The sequence below is a fragment of the Podarcis vaucheri genome (assembly GCF_965113315.1).
Source record: "Podarcis vaucheri genome assembly, chromosome: 5".
Taxonomy (NCBI): domain Eukaryota; kingdom Metazoa; phylum Chordata; class Lepidosauria; order Squamata; family Lacertidae; genus Podarcis; species Podarcis vaucheri.
This window is the reverse complement of record NC_138763.1, coordinates 81,934,739-81,949,195: the sequence shown is the minus strand read 5'-3', so window position 1 is coordinate 81,949,195 and position 14,457 is coordinate 81,934,739. Positions and strand designations below refer to the sequence as shown.

Genomic DNA, 14,457 nt, shown 5'->3' with positions numbered 1-14,457 from the left:
TACCTTTACCTTTTACCTCATCAAAAACAATTCAAGGAATTTCAAATGGGACAGTGCCATCTCAACACCTGCTGAAGCTTACTGAGGGCTGTGCAGCTGCACCAGTGCAGCACTTCTGGAACAGCTGTCAGTTCATCCCCTAAGCCCTATTCTCATCGCTACCCACTGCACTACATCCCCATACAGGTGAGCTGCAGCGATGCCACTGTAGTGAGAGTGGGTCCACCCTACCACATCAGCCACTGCTGCTTAGATTGGCTAGTCCTGGTAAAGACATTCAGAGCCTGTTGACCTGCTTGGTCAACAGAGCAGGACCCTTGGCTTACTCCATTCTTGCTTTCTCTCCCCTTCCCTCTGAAGCCTTCTGGGTCTAGATATGGGGAAAGCTAGCCATAGCCATGACAGGTACTAGAATGTAGGAAGGCAGAAAAGAACAGATTTTGCATGTCGCTCGTGTAATGTTTCCTTCTCTTTTTTCCCTCCCTGTTTCCCACTCCTATAATTCCATGGATAAAAGCATTTTAAACATTTAGGGTCTTCTTTCTCAAACCTCACTGGAGTAAAAAAAAAAAAAAAGGCCCCAGATTGTAGCATGTCACAGTGTGCCACCTGCACACAGCCAAAACACACTGCTTGACACAACATCTAATGCTGTGGGCGTAGCTGTTGTTTGCTGCAGGAGCTGTAAAAATTGAGCATGCCTGACTGGTTGACCGGTTGACTGGGCAGCTGTACAGGGGATGCTGAGAAATTTCCCTTAACAGTCTGGTTACACCTGCTTTGATTGTAAAGAATTGCAGCATTTCTGCCTCTTAATACAGTGAAGCAGGCGAACCGTGCTTTCCGAGAAGAGTATGGAGACATAAAGAAAATAAATTAATCATGTATGATTTTCCATGCTCGCACAGATGTTAAAAGCTTCAACACCACCCTCAGTGCATAACATTTCTGCTTGCTCCCATACAGTATTACCATAAATCGCTTTACAGCTTGAAATAGAAAGCATGCACAAAATGTAGAAGATGATCTTCTCTGCCCAAACTGGAACAGCCACCTACACTTCATCAAGATTTAAATTAAACATTTGCAGAATTGTGTGGGGAGCCAAAACAGGTTGAAGAAATCAGGGAAAATTTCTCAGAGCGGTTCAGCACACCCGACCCATGAATAGCTTTGAATCTCCCAAGATTCCAAGGCAGTTGGATCTTATTCACAATGGCATGTGCAGCTCTCAGAAACAGAAACCCCAAGGTGAGAGCTAAGCTAGAGTCCTGCAACGTATTTCATACAATAAAGCTAATATGACATGGGGAAGAACCTGCCTTGAAAAGCTATGGTTTTCCCAGTAGTGATGTATGGAAGTGAGAGCTGCACATAAAGAAGGCTGATCGCTGAAGAATTGATGCTTTTGAATTATGGTGCTGGAGGAGACTCTTGAGAGTCCCATGGACTGCAAGAAGATCAAACCTATCCATTCTTAAGGAAATCAGCCCTCGAAGGACAGATCCTGAAGCTGAGGCTCCAATACTTTGGCCACCTCATGAGAAGAGAAGACTCCCTGGAAAAGACCCTGATGCTGGGAAAGATGGAGGGCACAAGGAGAAGGGGACGACAGAGGACAAGATGGTTGGACAGTGTTCTCGAAGCTACAAACATGAGTTTCACCAAACTGCGGGAGGCAGTGGAAGACAGGAGTGCCTGGTGTGCTCTGGTCCATGGGGTCATGAAGAGTCGGACACAACTAAACGACTAAACAACAACATCCGGTGTGGAAAATCATGGCCCTCTGAATGTTGCTGAACATTAATCAATTCGTTAAAGGATGTTTGGGATCTCAGTGCTTCCAATTCCCAACTTTGCCCCAATATGGTATACAACATGGTATCTATACTGACAAGATGGCCTCTTCCTTTTTATCTGTTCTTTTCTTTTCAAAATTGAATACTAGGATTTGAAGCACAGCTATTGTGAGGCAAATTCGAAACACGACTATGATTCTTTACAAATTGATCTGTGGCATCTACTCTAGACTAGACTAGACAAGGATATAGTCTTGACGTACAAGTTGCCACAACTCAGTTCTTAGCATTTCCAATTTGAGGGCTGCAACTGAATTTTGTTACAATTGAATTCCTGAGGCAGTTTTTGAGGTCTCTTCTTGGGCAAGAACATCCAGATAATTTTGAAAGCAGCTAACAGCTTTGATGAAGTGAAAACATTTTCTTGTACTATGTGTATGTGTTGCTTTAACTGTTACTAAATATGTGCGATTTCGAAGTCATAGGCTGACAGAAATTGGAATGATAAACATTATGAGTACAATTAATGGACCCTGGAGTGCTGACACACTCAGTAGCTGCATAATTATCATAAGAGCAGGGAAATTACTTAATAATGGGACCATAGAATATCACTGTGCTATCTCCTGTGCTGCTGTGCAGTTCTGGCATGTGCCACATTAACAAATATAGGCCTTCCTTCTATATCTTACCTGCATAGGATTTGACAGCCAAACTGAAAGCAACTGCCTAGTCCTGCATTGTGACATAGTTCAGAACTGACCATGTAATTAGGCAGAATGAGGCAGCTGGGAAGGCTACAGCTGTTGGGCAGTAAAGAGTAGGGGGGTCTGAAGCAGAGCCCAAATTTTACTTATACAGTGGACGCTTGTGTTGCAAACGTGATCTGTGTGGGATGCACGTTCACAACCCATAGTGGTGCGTCTGCGCATGCACAGATTGCAATTTGACGCTTCTGCACATGCACAAAGCACGATTTAGCACTTCTGCACGTGCACGACCGCCAAAAGCCGGAAGTAACTCGTTCCAGTACTTCCGGGTTTCGGCGGTCCGTAACCCAAAAAAATGCAACCTGAAGCATCTGTAACCTGAGGTATGACTGTAGTTTACTTATTTGATTTTGCGTGTTATATGTCAGGACAGATTTACACACACCACAAAAGGGAAGCGTTTTTAATGTATATTATTATGTTTTGATATATGTTGCAAGCTGCCCAGACTGGCTGCGGCAACCCAGTCAGATGGACAGGGTAAAAATAATAAAATGATGATGATGATGATTAAATTTCATAGTACCATAGAATTGTAGAGTTGGAAGGAACCCTGAGGATCATGTAGTTCAACCCCCTGCAATGCAGCAATATGCAGATGTCCCATACGGGGATCAAACCTGCAATCTTGCAGCTATTGAGCTATCCAGGCTCTCAAGCAAAATGGTGCAAGCAAATGATACTTTGAGAATCCTTTTGAGTGCCTGCAGCCTAAAGAGCTTTATAGGCCTTTCTAGGTTTCTTAAGATACAAATACAAAAAACCTCAACAGCAATACATGTTTGTTGCAATGGTTAGCAAACAGGCATGGCGTTTGGCAATGGGCTCCACAGCATGTCTAAAATGGAAAAATGAGGTGGCCTTGATAGACCCCTTGAGGCAAGCTATTTACTTATCAGTGTTACAGGTCTTCTCATCCTGCCTGCTCCCAACAAATAGCACTTGTGGCTACTGAGTATGCTCAGTTCTCAGGGTTTTCTTTCCTTCTCTTGGGTTTTGAAGAAGTTTATTTGTTTCTACTTCTGTGAACCTTAGGGCTCCCCTAAATCTGTTGATCTCTCCCTCTTGTGCATAGATGTTGCCAGTTTGACTGTTCGATGATCAGCCCTCGAGAGAATGAATTCCCTATGAGTGTCTATGCAATAGAGCCCAGTTTTTAAAAATTCCTCACACTAGCTACATCTCAGGAAGATCTTATAGGAAAGCCAGGCCTTCTGCCTAGATCCTGAAGCACAAAAACAGGAGTCCATAGAACCAGCCAAGTATGTGAACACACTGGTATTTATTGTGATAAATGTTGTTTATGTACACACTCCCAGGAAATGAACTGAGACTACAGCTTGCTCAGTCGCATTTTTAACAGTGGAGAATCTGAACAATCATCAGGCTAAAAGGTATATGGAGATTAATAGGGTTCATTTTTCTTAAGAAAGATTGTATTTATTAAACCATTATAGGAATTTAGGTGGAGATAACCTGTGTGAGAATTCAGATTAATGATTTGGCAATGAATAATCAACTGCGGATGTACCAAACTCCAGAGAAAATAAAATCGTTGAAGGCTGGTGTGATGGCTACTTGGTCTTAGAATGAGCACACAGCTTAGTCAAGAGCACCTTTGCATGCTATTCTTATAAAGCAGCATAATCAAGGGACAATGAGGCTGATAGGAGCCAACTCCTCCAATAAAATATTTGAAGGGGCTGCCCCCAGTTGATGGGCATTGCCATTCAAATGGTTTGCATGCAGCACATCATGTGATCAGTTATGTGGGTTGGGGATTACTTGTCCCCCCAATATTTTATTCAAGTTGGCACCCTGATGAGCCCGCACAATTGCCCCTCCCCCTAAGGGCACATGGCTTCCTTTACCTCTGACTTCCGTGTTATGTTTTCTCTTCCTCCGTCTCATGCCTCCTCTTCCAACACCAACTTTCTTGCCAGGAAACACTCTTGACAGACACCTCCCATTAGCCATTAACATCAGGGGGTGGGAGTCAAGGAAGCAGAAGAGACCTCCTGATGCATTAGCACAGTGTCAGTGGTGGTGAGCTGTGCCTTTGTGATACAGAGCGCAGGCACCACTGAACATTTTCTGTCGAGATACTTCCATTTTTTACTGAGATAATGTATGTGTCACACTCTGAATGCTCAGCAAATCAGCAAAGAAATGCTTACTGTTATCATTAGTAGTGCCAGCTAAAAGCCTGTCAAGTTGAAATGATGGGAGAGGAATGGAGAGCTCCCCATTCTTTCCTTCGCCTGACACCCAGCCCTCCCATCCATCACAGAGGCCATTTACACTGGGAAAGCAAAGAGCTGGGGCCTGGCATGCTTCCCCCAACCTACAGTTGGTTCCTCAAGCTGAATACGGCCTACAGACTAGGCCCAGAGGAACTATGGAATGGTTATCCCCTCCAGTCTGCATTGTCTGCTTCCTGCTTCTTGAAACTAATCCCTGTTTTGTGTGTGTTGTGGATGACAGAGACACATTGTCCCTCTCTCATAGTCTTGGACTTTAGGATGGAGAAGTTGCATACTGTTTCCATTGCATGTGTTTCCTGGTCACCTACTGTCAGGGTTGTGAGTACACACACACCCCTCGTACATACATACACACACCATAACCAAGAATTGATTTCTCCATGGGAATGAGTGATACCTAACATGTACACAGCAGAAAGTAAACGGGTCCCTTGGGAACAGAGTGCGGACTAAATCTGCTTCCTGCCCCTGGTGAACACAGCTACTGAGAATCAAGAGAATCACGGTTTGGATTTTGTTTGTTCTTCACGCTATAGTATAGCACAATATGACATTAAGGGATGGGGTAGGATATGAGGAGGCTCGTTTTTTTCATCTATAGGTTTAATTGAACATGACTGCTTTGGACTCGGACCACCCATCAGTATGCTTTTCTTTAAGGCAGGGGTGTGAGAACCCAGGTCCCTTTATCTAGTCCTTGAGAATCTTCCCAGACACATACTTCCCCAGCTACATCTCCTCTCCAGCTCTGCTCTACACCCACCTTGAGTGTGTTTTCCTCACTGGAATGCACCCTTAAACCACGATAATGCCTCTTGCTTGCCCAAATGCAGGATAGTGTGTGTGTGCGTGCGCTCACTCGTGCGTCAAACCCTTTTTGTGTGCCTGGAATGTAGCCTACTAAGAAATCCCATCCATTGCCCCACCCACTTTCTTCTCTAGCTGCAGCCACCAGTGGAATTTGCACTCTGGACACCATACTGTTGGAAACTGGCCCCCTCAGGAAAGGCTGACTCCTCTTCCCAGGCACTCGGGGCCTGTTGCCAGCGATCTACCCTGGCTGGTATCCAGACAGACCAGGGAGGTCTTCAATAAGCGACACCTCCCTCCAGAGAAGTGCACACTCTCTTCCCCCTTGCATGCCAGCAGGAGAAAGAAAACAGTCTGAAAAGTAGTCTATTTTGTTCTACTTTATTTCACAGACTGTACACTGTACAAATACATGACTTCTCTTTCAGAAGCCTCCGTACAACTGACTGACTCCCCCTTTACAGGAACAACAGGAAGGTCTCAAGTTACCCTGAGAACACAACTCTGAGAAGAGCTTTGAACATCCGGTCTCACGCTCAGACCCAGCAAACACATCATGTGATGTAAACATTGAGCTGCTACTTTGCAGCTGCTGAGCACTCATATTACAACACATACCCTCCAATATTCTGCCAATTAAAATTGGGACAGGCGTCTTTCCGTGCTGTGCTTTCATGTGAGCCAGCTGGGGCTTCCCTGTCCCAGCCCCCTGTTTCTGTTACGGACAGCAGCTCCCTCAGCAAGCATCACAAGAGCACCTCCAGCTATTCCTCTTCTTCTTTGTTATCGTCCTCTTCTCCATTGGCTTCTCCTCCTCTGGTGGGGGCGGCCTGGCCTTCGCCACAACCAGCTCCCCCTCCCTAGGCTGTAAATTGGGTGCCTTCCTTCATGCAAAAGACATGTATCTTTTGGTGCCAAGCTCTTGTGGGAGAGCTTGGTGCCGGAAATGGGTCATCCAATCAGAAACTGGAGTGGCTTCCTTAATTCTGAAAGATTAATATGATCTGAGGTGAAACCAGAGTATGGCTTCTGTAATTCTGGGATGTCCCGGTCAAATCGTGTTGACAGGTATAGGATGACTGTGAATGAGAAAATTTGGCTGCTGGGCTGAAAAGAAATCCTCATCTGTGTAAGAAACCCATCCACACAAGTTCTTGCCTTCAATGTCTTTTCATTTATATAGATATAGATATTGATTTGTATCTGGAAGTTCTACTGAGTGGGTGTTTAATCTTACCTATATACAAGCAGGTGATTCTCATTCAGAAAAATCTCCATCACTGCCAGCATTATTGCTCAACATAAATCAGAGTGCATTTAGAGTTCTGATAAAAGCATCCAATAAACTTTTCTCTGTATCATAAAATGAGACCTGTTTGACTCCACTCATTGCTAGCACCACCTTTGGAATGAATATTAGTGAAATGGCTATTCCAAGACTTATTAGAAGGGATGGAGATTCATTCTTTCTTTTTGCTGTGCTCGTCCTTAACCTGCGCAGCCCATCAACACAGCATAATAACAGCAGAAGGAAAAAGTTGAATATTGATATTAGCTTTACCGGCATGTGACAAGCCTGGCATTTGCTTCAATTGGGAGCATCAGTAAAATAGACTCCAAAAGATTATAGCACAAATCATGGTTTGCAAGGAGTTTTCAGGGGCAATGTTTCCGTTCCTCTTTGAAACTGTAACAGTTAAGTCAATTTGGGAAGAAAAGGCAATTATTATTGAATTATATATGGCGCCGAAGTCCAACTTTAGTTTGGGACAGTGTTCACATATTAGCAGCGTGGACAAATTGGGTGATCGTCAGCAAGTCACTGTCACTCCGTTGCCCTCCTGTAAAATAAGATGGGGGGGAAACACATTTGTCACACTGTATGACAAAGAGGATTGGAACATAGAGTGGAGACTGTTCATTGCATTGTGCATTCTAGGCCTTGCATGCAGGTAGCATGACTGGTTCAGCTGCACTGGGCACCAGTACCACAGGGGGCACCACAACAATGATTTAGAACAGAAGCACAAGAAGTGAGGGGTGCCTTAAATCCACATCTATATCATACACAGTTCTTTATTCAGGTCAAAACTGATTATAGTAACCATTGATGCATGATGATGCCTTATCAGCCTACAAATTCTTCTTTAAAAATTATATATTGAGGATTTTCTCTCTCTCTTCTTTTCCTCAATACTGCTGCAGCCATACTGTTTTCCCATGCAAAGCTGGCTGTTTTTCAAGGATTTTGTATACTTTTCTTCATCAAGTGGTAAACAATTCAGAATAGTTGCACATTGCACTTGATGTAGTCTTATAAGTGGGAGGTGACAACTTAGCTGATCTTATCCAGAGTGAAAAGGTTAAATTAAGGAATGATTTATTCGGTCTTTGCCTTCCATTAGCAATGAATTTATTCATTGAAGAGATGAAAAATCTCCAGTTGTTTATTGTGTGTATATTTTATTTGAAACATGCTCCAAGGCCTGATTTGGTTAAGAATATGCTAACAATGAAACACACACGCACACCCTAATTCAATTGCAACGACAGAAGTTCATTTTATCTTGACTGCCTTAATAAATCCATTATGCACAGGTTAGTAAACCATGTAGTGATTGTGTTAATGAAAGGGGTGGAGTTAGAATTAGAGTTATACCAGTTTATCTAGGTTTCCTAGGCCCAGACTATGTGATCAACAGCCATGTAGGATGCAAGTATTGCAGGACTGTACCCCTTCAGCCTTGATTTCCCCTCTTTTGTACTCCTCTTGAATTCCCATTAAACTAGAAGAACATTAAAAAAATAATTCATGAAAACAGACCAGACAATTTTTAGAACTTCAAAATTCTAGGGGTGAAATTTGGTTGTGGGGCAGTGGGGGGTAGTGCTGTCCTCTGCCACTGATGCACATGGTAGCCACACACCCTGCCAATGGCGCATTCTGCTCGGATGTGCAGTTATGCATGTGCGTTGAGAGCTATCATAGAAGGCTATGCAGCAGCTCTGTGCATGAACATCTGTATGCACTTAGAATTCCTTCAGACGCTGGCCTAATGTGCAGATGGATGAGGCAGTGGCAAGGGGTAGGACGGGTCCATGTGGCCCTGCAAGAATCCCCATGCATTCCTTCAGTAGGTGGGGAGCATCACCTGAACCCCTCAAGAAACGTGCATTCCAGAGACCCAGTTGCATCTCAACAGAAAAAGCAGAAATTATATAATGGACAAGAGAAATTAGAGCAAAAATACTTAGAGAACATTTAGGAACATGGGGCTTTTATTACTCCCACATGATACTGTACAGATGGAATCTAGACACATATTTTTAAAACACACACTGTGAAAATGATTTTTTTTAAAAGCGTTTTGAAAAAATATTGAATTTGCCATGGGCTCATCATTGCCAACTAGTGTCACATTTGTGTAATGCGCTTAAAACTCACTTAAAACATATTTGCAGCTGTATAGCTGAGTACTGTATCTTTAAGCATAGCACAGTATCTACTTAACGTTGTCCCAAAATTTAATTTATTATAGACTTAGCTCACTGGCCGATGTCTGACCAAAAATTAAAACTGGCAAGGGGAGATAGAAGGAATCACTTGCCTGGTGATAGCAAAAATAATAATAATGGAGGAGCAACACCTACAACCTGCAGGGCTTATTATTCCTCCAGAGCGGGCTATAGCAGCACAGAATCATAGGCAGGCTGTCAACAATGGCTACTCCCCAAACTGTAATAGAGGAATGTGATGGTCACAGTGAAGTTTAGAATGGGATCAGGGTGAAGGGTTGTTAAAAGCAGGGCAAGGTGCATGGGGATATTTGGGGAGACAGGTGTGGGGCTGCCAGATGAATAATTGCATTTATTTATAAAAATGAATTGAAAATAACAAAGAGCTGATGACTGGTTTGCTGGATTGATAAAATAGGTATCAAAGTCCTTAATTGGGTTGCTGTTTTTGACCACAGTTGTGACCCCTTACTACAAAGTTCTGATTATAATCGATCAAACGTGGTTCCAAATAATAAAGGCTGCTACCTGCGCCAATTCTAGTAGAGACCTGGATTAATGGAGTTGAGCCACTGCAAGGAGAACATTATAGCATGTACTTTACTATAGATTTCTTTGTTTATAACCATCCACAAGTGCAGGCATTTCTCTTGTCCCATAAAGAGTATATTTGGAAGTTTGGGTTGTCTATATTCCTCACTGCAGAGGACTTAACTCAAACACCTAGCTATTTTTCTTTAAAGAGACCCTATTTAGGCAAGAGTATTATACCTCTTATCAGGCTGTCTTCTTACATAAGCAGGTTGAGGTCACGTAATAAGGATAAGCCCCAAAGGAAAATGTAGATGTTTCTTTAAATGGCACTGATGATTCACAATGTGACATTTCCCCCCTTGAGTCACTATGGAACGAATTCTGCCATAGTGTCTGGGCAGGAAACTGAGCAACTAAAAGAGCTCTTTAAGGTGAAACGATAAGTGGTTATAAGATATTTCTTGGGTTCCCTTTCAGTCCTCAGGCCCTGGCTAATTTCTTTATGCCTGCAGCACATTAAGAAATAAATGTTCCCCACAGCTTCTGTTAGGGAAAAAAGTTATCTCAACTTCACAGCCCTTCGGAAATGAAAGCAGTCATGTAAGTCATGGCCTGGTTTTTAACCCATGAAATTTCTGGAAGCAGTGGAAGATAGACAAATAGGGCAAATGGGGCATTGCCCCACCAACTCCTGTCTATCGTCAGCCAACCCCCACCCAGAATGGGGCCCTTTAGAGTGCCACCAGAGTCTGTGATGTCAGCAGCCAGAACTTACTGGAACTCAGTTCTGGCATCTCTCAGGTGAGCAGCTTTGCCATTATAAGAGGAGGAGGAGGAGGAGAGGAAGAAGAAGAAGAAGAAGAAGAAGAAGAAGAAGAAGAAGAAGAATAGTAGTAGTAGTAGTAGTTTAGATTTGATATCCCGCTTTATCACTACCCTAAGGAGTCTCAAAGCAGCTAACAATCTCCTTTCCCTTCCTCCCCCACAACAAACACTCTGTGAGGTGAGTGGGGCTGAGAGACATCAAAGAAGTGTGAGTGGCCCAAGGTCACCCAGCAGCTGCAGGTGGAGGAGCGGAGACACGAACCCGGTTCCCCAGATTACGAGACTACCGCTCTTAACTACTACACCACACTGGCTCCCAGAACAAAGGAGGCATTCATGGTGAGTTTAAGCACCTCTTTTTCTAGAAAAATAGTACTGCCCCTACTTGTCTACTGCCTCACATCCAGTTGGGAGATGGCTCTGTCTGTCATTGGCTCTGGCTCCACCTACTGTTGGTCTCCTTGTTTTCTGCCCTGTCAATCCCAATGAGCACCACCCACTACTGATGGCAGGTGATCAGTTCCTGTCTATATTGCAGTCCCTGCAAAAGTGGGTGATGAACAGGGTTGGGAAACTGTTTTAGTCTACCCCTAGAAATACATATACAGAGGGAATGCTGTGGCTCCAGCTTCACTAAGGAGCATGAACACACATGAAGTGACCAGCTTAATCAATGCTAGTGAAAAGCTACCAAATGTGGGAATATGTGCCAACTTCTGTTCACGTCCATATGGCAACATTTCCCCTTCCATGAACTTTTGCTTGTGGTTCGAGGACCCGATCCCCGCTTTGTGAAATAAAGACACACGGACACAGTGTATAAGGTTAATGGGCAAGAAAAGGCCACAACTTTATTGATTATAGCAAGTGAGAAGGTATTGGCTTAGGCATTGGACCACGACAGATTGACTCCACCCCCTCAAAGAGGGGGTGAGCCCGAAAGGGGGTTTATTCACCAGAAGGTGGAGCCTGTTGATGCTAATACAACTATAAGCTCTCCCCTGATGTCACCGAGGGTTGTGCCATGCCCCCCCCCGCCACACAGGCATCGGACAGGATCCACGACTGCCGGATTCCTTTAAGGGAATACCCAAATTTGAAGGGGTAGGCGATGGCCACACCTAGCCCTTCCACACACCAACAACACATTCCAATGCCTAACCACCACCCAAATGGCTGGCACAGCGGTATCTTAAACCGCACACCATGCCCCCTCCAAGCCGCCTGGTTGGGCGCTTACCTGTGGGCGTGGTGCGCCAGCCAGGTGAGTGGGGCAGGGGGCATAGCGCCCCCTGTGTGATGCAGTGATCGTGTCCCGCCCACAGCACCTCCCCTCCATGAGGAAGAGAGGCTTTACAGGGTCAAGGAAGGTTGTGCCTTTCTGAAGTGTGAAATCTGTTAGTTGCAAGTCATGCAAATAGGACTGAGATGAGCGTGGGGATTGGTGGAATGGCTGCTGACATCACAAAGACTCTGGTGGCACTCTAAAGGTAGGAAAGACAATTATATTTCTGCATACAGTTTCAAAGAGAAAAAAATACTGGCTGAAGACTTGCGGGACCTCCAACTGCTATCAGATACTTTCACCTCTCAGTTTCTCTTCAGTGATGCCAACAAATCAATTCAGAAGGAAAGGGAAGAGTCCCAGATGAAATGATAGAATATTGTGCAAAACAGGTGAGGAAAGGGAGAAGATCTTTTTTCTTATGGAAATTATCACCATTCCCAATAAAAGGAACAATGGCTACACAAGTATTAAGGCAAGGTAACAATTGTTACTCAAACATTTCATTATTGCACTGTAGGCTGGAGATGCCAAACACAGACCTGAGGTACAATTGCTGTTTCTAACATCAGAATTACCTGGTTAAAATTCAGCTGCTCTGTGAAGCAACTAAATCTGCTCAACACCATCTGGCAGCTACGAAGTGGGGGGCAGGGTGATCTACTTTCTGCACAGGTATAATTAACTGATATTTCACTAGCAGAATGCAGTACGAGACATGAAATACACATCCCATTTAAAGCACTGACATTCTGTGACATAACTATATGAGACCTTCAGTGTTTCAGTTTTAATATTTCTGAAGGCTTTGATTTCATTAGTGTAGCCAGAGAAAGTGGTAGAAGGGGCAGCCTGTCATGTCTACAATAAAGTCTATTAAATATAAAGGCGCTGAAATAGGCATTCACTTTATAATGTATAGCACAGTGCAAAACATGAAAGGTTGGCCACAGAACTCATTTTCTGGAGAGCTTCAGATAAATCTGCTACTTATTTATCTCTTACACCGATCAGCCAATGGTCAGACTAGGGGCTGCAGTCCCACAACATCTGGAATGCAGCATCTTCATCCCTGAGACCCTTAAATTTACAATATGGACTGCACAATGGCAACATCAGAGAAAGGAAAGGGGAAGGTCGCTAAAGGAGCAAATTGAATTTCTAAAGTGTGATACGGGCCTTTCCTTCAATGAATTCATAAGGGGTTAGTGAATGGGAAAACTACTTGCCTGGGGTGTTTTCCCCCACCTCTCTCTGTCACTCCAAAATTGGTTCTATTTCTGCTCCTGTTGAAAGTAACATAGATGCCAGAAAGTTGGGTAAGACGGAGGAGTCCTTTATTTAAAATATTTATATGCCACCCTACGTCCAGAATTGTTTCTAGTCTGGTTCCCAGTAATAGTTTATTTGTGGAATTATTTATTTAATAGAAAGCTTTTGTCAGCTGCAAAACAGCCCTCACAAGGCAGCGTACATATCTAGAACAAAACATAACAACATATCATATCATCCCTTTAAATACGTGCACCCATTAAAAGGAACAATACAAAATGATCCGCAGTGTAGCAACTAATGAAACGCAGACTGTAATAAAAACGTTTTTAATATTACAGCCATTTTTAAAAACAACAGCAACAACCCTAATAAAATATGGAAAATAAACCACAGCAAACAGAAGCATAGAGATGCTTTCCAAACAGAGAGGTTTTCACCTGGTGCCTAAAGGATAATATTGTTGGTGTCAGGCCAGGCTCCCTGAAAAAAGGCATTCATAACTGGGTCACCACAGTCCCAGTGGCCCTCTCCCGAGGGTCTCTGCACCCTCACATACTGGATGTTTGAAGGAAATGGGAGGCCCTGTCTGAAGTCGCTGGCCCAACCAAGACACAATGTCTTCAGAGCATCGGAATTTCTCCTGAAGAGGAAATATTCCTAAGCATCATCTAAACCAGCATTAGGGAAGGCCCACAAGCCTAATTAGACTGACCACCCCTCCCCATTTTGCCTGCCCTGCAAAGCCATCTGGAGGATGTCACAAGCAGTCAGCTGGATTTGGAAGTTTCTGCAAAGGAGAAATACCTTTCAAGGGAAGGCGTAAGACTTTTGATAAAGCTTATCAGACTTTATCAGGGGGTTCCATTCACCCCTGGATCAGAAATATCGTGGGAGCGCAGGAACAGGGTGTGCTTGCTGCAAAAATTACCCTGGCTCACCTTGTTCTCGGTATGAACAATTGTAGCATCTGCCTGCCTGCCTACGCACTGGGCTTTGCTGATGGTGGGTGTAATAAACAATGTTTATAACTCCCATAAGAGGTGGAAAGCTGGCATTTCCTAACCCACACTACTAGAAAAAAGAAAGTGGGAATTTCTCCTCACCCTGACACCACCTTCCAAAATGTCAGCAGCAGCTGGAAGCATATTTGTGACTGCAGAATGCAACCTATATTTGCTAGTAATTTGGTCAGTCATCAGGTATTGCTTTTTTCATGTACCAACATTTCAAGTGAATTCATATTAGGTCATGTAAAAAAAAAGAATCAGTATATTTTTCTCCTCAGTTTTAACTGTCCAATATCACCAATACATTAAAGATGGACTGAATTTCTAAATATATTCTGTAAAGTCCAAAATCAAGCATGTGAGATTTAGGAG

General features: G+C 43.6%; 2 long non-coding RNA genes across 3 annotated transcripts; both read left to right on the top strand.

The window, feature by feature from the left end:
* Positions 1 to 1,105: 1,105 nt before the first annotated feature.
* Positions 1,106 to 4,135, top strand: LOC309532333. 2 transcript variants are annotated; one of them, XR_014219765.1, is made up of 2 exons: positions 1,106 to 1,251; positions 3,645 to 4,135. It is a non-coding gene; the product is annotated as an uncharacterized lncRNA (long non-coding RNA). The 2 variants fall into 2 exon arrangements; XR_014219766.1 differs by lacking the exon at positions 1,106 to 1,251 and adding an exon at positions 1,406 to 2,209.
* Positions 4,136 to 10,741: 6,606 nt separating this feature from the next.
* On the top strand, positions 10,742 to 14,457 carry LOC309532347. Its single transcript, XR_014219791.1, has 3 exons — positions 10,742 to 10,857; positions 11,878 to 12,195; positions 12,324 to 14,457. It is a non-coding gene; the product is annotated as an uncharacterized lncRNA (long non-coding RNA).